We start from the raw sequence: 6,031 nt of genomic DNA on the forward strand, positions 1-6,031 counted from the left end.
AGAGAGCGATGGCACAGAAAACGAGTGGTGCACAGAGAGTGAGGGACACACAGAGAGCGAGGGACACCCAGACGGTGAGGGACACCAGAGAGCGAGGGACACACAGAGAGCGAGGGACACAAAGAGAGCGAGGGACGCACAGAGAGCGAGGGACACACAGAGAGCGAGGCACATAGTGAGCAAGGGACACACAGAAAGTGAGGGACACAGAGAGCGAGGGGTGCACAGAGAGCGAGGGACACACAAAGAACGAGGAACACACAGAGAACGAGGGACACACAGAGAGCGAGGGACACACAGAGAGCGAGGGACACACAGAGAGATTGGGAGGCAAAGAGAGCGAGAGACACACAAAGAGCGAGGGACACAGAAAGCGAGGGGTGCACAGAGAGCGAGGGACACACACAGAGAGCGAGGGACACACAGAGAGGGAGGAACACACACAGAGAGCGAGGGACACACACAGAGAGCGAGGTACACACAGAGTGCGAGGGACACACACAGAGCGAGGGACACACACAGGGCGAGGGACACACACAGAGCGAGGAACACACACAGAGAGCGAGGGACACACACAGAGAGCGAGGGACACACACAGTTCAAGGGACACACACAGACAGCGAGGGAAACACAGAGAGCGAGAGACACACAGAGAGTGAGGGACACACAGAGAGCGAGGGACACACAGAGAGCGAGGAACACACACAGAGAGCGAGGGACACACACAGAGAGCGAGGGCCACACAGAGAGCGAGGGACACACAGAGAGCGAGGAACACACACAGAGACCGAGGGTCACACAGAGAGCGAGCGACACACAGAGAGCGAGGGACACACAGAGTGCGAGGGACACACAGAGCGAGGGACACACAGAGAGCGAGGGACACACAGAGAGCAAGGGACACACACAGAGCGTGGGACACACAGAGATCGAGGGACAGACAGAGAGTGAGGGACACACGGAGAGCGAGGTACACACAGAGAGCGAGGGACACACAGAGAGCGAGGGACACACAGAGAGCGAGGGACACAAAGAGAGCGAGGAACACACAGAGAGCAAGGGACACACAGAGAGCGAGGGACACGCACAGAGAGCGAGGGACACACAGAGAGCGATGGCACAGAAAACGAGTGGTGCACAGAGAGTGAGGGACACACAGAGAGCGAGGGACACCCAGACGGTGAGGGACACCAGAGAGCGAGGGACACACAGAGAGCGAGGGACACAAAGAGAGCGAGGGACGCACAGAGAGCGAGGGACACACAGAGAGCGAGGCACATAGTGAGCAAGGGACACACAGAAAGTGAGGGACACAGAGAGCGAGGGGTGCACAGAGAGCGAGGGACACACAAAGAACGAGGAACACACAGAGAACGAGGGACACACAGAGAGCGAGGGACACACAGAGAGCGAGGGACACACAGAGAGATTGGGAGGCAAAGAGAGCGAGAGACACACAAAGAGCGAGGGACACAGAAAGCGAGGGGTGCACAGAGAGCGAGGGACACACACAGAGAGCGAGGGACACACAGAGAGGGAGGAACACACACAGAGAGCGAGGGACACACACAGAGAGCGAGGTACACACAGAGTGCGAGGGACACACACAGAGCGAGGGACACACACAGGGCGAGGGACACACACAGAGCGAGGAACACACACAGAGAGCGAGGGACACACACAGAGAGCGAGGGACACACACAGTTCAAGGGACACACACAGACAGCGAGGGAAACACAGAGAGCGAGAGACACACAGAGAGTGAGGGACACACAGAGAGCGAGGGACACACAGAGAGCGAGGAACACACACAGAGAGCGAGGGACACACACAGAGAGCGAGGGCCACACAGAGAGCGAGGGACACACAGAGAGCGAGGAACACACACAGAGACCGAGGGTCACACAGAGAGCGAGCGACACACAGAGAGCGAGGGACACACAGAGTGCGAGGGACACACAGAGCGAGGGACACACAGAGAGCGAGGGACACACAGAGAGCAAGGGACACACACAGAGCGTGGGACACACAGAGATCGAGGGACGCACAGAGCGAGTGACGCACAGAGCGAGGGACGCAGTGCGACAGACACAGAGAACGAGGGACACATAGAGCGAGGCACACAGAGAGCGAGGGACACAGAGAGGAGGGACACAGAGAGCGAGGGGTGCACAGAGAGCGAGGGACACACACAGAGAGCGAGGGACACACAGAGAGCGAGGTACACACAGAGAGCGAGGGACACACAGAGAGCGAGGGACGCACAGAGAGCGAGGGACACACAGAGGTCGAGGAACACAGAGAGCGAGGGGTGCACAGAGAGTGAGGGACACACACAGAGAGTGAGGGACGCACAGAGAGCTCTGGACACACAGAGAGCGAGGTCACAGAGAGCGAGGGGTGCACAGAGAGCGAGGGACACACACAGAGAGCGAGGGACACACACAGAGAGCGAGGGACACACAGAGAGCGAGGTACACACAGAGAGTGAGAGGCACACAGAGAGTGAGAGGCACACAGAGAGTGAGGGACACACAGAGAGCGAGGGACACACAGAGAGCGAGGGACACACAGAGAGCGAGGGACACACAGAGCGAGGGGCACCCTTAGAGCGAGGGAAACAGAGAGCGAGGGACACACACAGAGCGAGGGACACACAGAGAGCTGGGACACACAGAGAGCGAGGGACACACAGAGAGCGAGGGACAGACACAGAGAGCGAGGGACACACACAGTGCGAGGGAAACACACAGAGAGCGAGGGACACACAGAGACCGAGAGACACACAGAGAGTGAGGGACACACAGAGAGCGAGGGACACACAGAGAGCGAGGAACACACACAGAGAGTGAGGGACACACAGAGAGCGAGGGACACACAGAGAGCGATGAACACACACAGTGAGGGACACACACAGAGAGCGAGGGACACACACAGAGAGCGAGGGACACACACAGAAATCGAGGGACACATACAGAGAGCGAGGGACACACAGAGAGCGAGGGACACACAGAGTGAGGGACACACAGAGAGCGAGGGACACACAGAGAGCGAGGGACACACAGAGAGCGATGGACACACAGAGAGCAAAGGACACACACAGAGCGTGGGACACACAGAGATCGAGGGACGCACAGAGAGAGGGACGCACAGAGCGAGGGACACAGAGCGAAGGACAAAGAGTGCGAGGGACACATAGAGCGAGGCACACAGAGAGCGAGGGACACAGAGAGCGAGGGACACAGAGAGCGAGGGACACAGAGAGCGAGGGACACACAGAGAGCGAGGGACACACACAGCGAGCAAGAGACACACAGAGAGCGAGGGACACACAGAGAACGAGGGACACGCACAGTGAGCGAGGGACACACAGAGGGCGAGGGACACAGAGAGCGAGGGGTGCACAGAGAGCGAGGGACACACACAGAGAGCGAGGGACGCACAGAGAGCTAGGGACACACAAGGAGCGAGGAAGACACACAGAGAGTGATGGACACACAGAGCGCGAGGGACACAGAGAGTGAGGGGTGCACAGAGAGCGAGGGACACGCACAGAGCGAGGGACACACAGAGAGCGAGGGACGCAGAGAGAGCGAGTGGCGCACAGAGAGCGAGGGACGCACAGAGAGCGAGGGACGCACAGAGAGCGTGGGACACACAGAGAGTGAGGGACACATACAGAGAGTGAGGGACACACAAAGACGAGGAACACACAGAGAGCGAGGGACACACAGAGAGCGAGGGACACACAGAGAGCGAGGGACACAAAGAGAGCAAGGGACACACAGAGAGCGAGGGACACACAGAGAGCGAGGGACACACACAGAGCGAGGGACACACACAGAGAACGAGGGACACACACAGAGAACGAGGGACACACACAGAGAATGAGGGACACATGGAGAGCGAGGGACACACACAGAGAGTGAGGGACACACACAGAAAGCGAGAGACACACAGAGAGTTGGGACACACAGATAGCGAGGCGCACACAGAGATCGAGGGACACACAGAGAGCTGGGACACACAGAGAGCGAGGGACACACAGAGAGTGAGGGACACACAGAGAGCGAGGGACACACAGAGAGCGAGGGACACACAGAGAGCGAGGGACACACAGAGCGAGGGGCACCCAGAGAGCGAGGGACACAGAGAGCGATGGACACACAGAGAGCGAGGAACACACACAGAGAGCGAGGGACACACAGAGAGCTGGGACACACAGAGAGCGAGGGACACACAGAAGCGAGAGACACACACAGAGAACGAGGGACACACACAGAGAATGAGGGACACATGGAGAGCGAGGGACACACACAGAGAGCGAGGGACACACACAGAAAGCGAGAGACACACAGAGAGTTGGGACACACAGAGAGCTGGGACACACAGAGAGCGAGGGACACTCAGAGAGTGAGGGACACACAGAGAGTGAGGGACACACAGAGAGCGAGGGACACACAGAGAGCGAGGGACACACAGAGCGAGGGGCACCCAGAGAGCGAGGGACACAGAGAGCGAGGGACACACAGAGACCGAGGAACACACACAGAGAGCGAGGGACACACAGAGAGCGTTGAACACACAGAGAGCTGGGACACACAGAGAGCGAGGGACACACAGAGAGCGAGAGACACACACAGAAAGCGAGGGACACACACAGAGAGCAAGGAACACACAGAGAGCGAGGGACACACACAGAGAGCGAGGGACACACACAGAGAGCGAGGAACACACACAGAGAGCGAGGGACACACACACAGAGAGCGAGGGACACACACAGAGAGCGAGGGACACACAGAGAGAGCAAGCGACACACACAGAGAGCGAGGGACACACAGAGAACGAGGGACACGCACAGTGAGCGAGGGACACACAGTGAGCGAGGGACACACAGAGAGCGAGGAACACACAGAGAGCGAGGAACACACAGAGAGCGAGGGACACACAGAGAGTGAGGGACGCACAGAGAGCGAGGTACACACAGAGAGCGAGGGACACACAGAGAGCAAGGGACACACAGAGAGCGAGGGACACACAGAGAGCGAGGGACACAAATAGAGCGAGGAACACACAGAGAGCGAGGGACACACAGAGAGCGAGGGACACGCTCAGAGAGCGAGGGACACACAGAGAGCGATGGCACAGAAAACGAGTGGTGCACAGAGAGTGAGGGACACCCAGAGGGCGAGGGACACAAGAGAGCGAGGGACGCACAGAGAGCGAGGGACACACAGAGAGCGAGGCGCATAGTGAGCAAGGGACACACAGAGAGCGAGGGACACAGAGAGCGAGGGGTGCACAGAGAGCGAGGGACACACAAAGAACGAGGAACACACAGAGAACGAGGGACACACAGAGAGCGAGGGACACACAGAGAGCGAGGGACACACAGAGAGATTGGGAGGCAAAGAGAGCGAGGGACACACAAAGAGCGAGGGACACAGAGAGTGAGGGGTGCACAGAGAGCGAGGGCCACACACAGAGAGCGAGGGACACACACAGAGAGCGAGGTACACACAGAGTGCGAGGGACACACAGAGAGCAAGGTACACACAGAGAGCGAGGGACACGCAGAGAGCGGGGGACACACACAGAGGGAGGAACACACACAGAGAGCGAGGGACACACACACAGAGCGAGGGACACACACAGTTCAAGGGACACACACAGAGAGCGAGGGAAACACAGAGAGCGAGGGACACACACAGAGAGCGAGAGCCACACAGAGAGCGAGGGACACACAGAGAGCGAGGAACACACACAGAGAGCGAGGGTCACACAGAGAGCGAGCGACACACAGAGAGCGAGGGACACACAGAGTGCGAGGGACACACAGAGCGAGGGACACACAGAGAGCGAGGGACACACAGAGAGCGAGGGACACACAGAGAGCAAGGGACACACACAGAGCGTGGGACACACAGAGATCGAGGGACGCACAGAGAGAGTGACGCACAGAGCGAGGGACGCAGAGCGACAGACACAGAGAACGAGGGACACATAGAGCGAGGCACACAGAGAGCGAGGA

This window comes from Scyliorhinus torazame, unplaced genomic scaffold (assembly GCF_047496885.1).
Source record: "Scyliorhinus torazame isolate Kashiwa2021f unplaced genomic scaffold, sScyTor2.1 scaffold_147, whole genome shotgun sequence".
NCBI classification, from domain to species: Eukaryota; Metazoa; Chordata; class Chondrichthyes; order Carcharhiniformes; family Scyliorhinidae; genus Scyliorhinus; species Scyliorhinus torazame.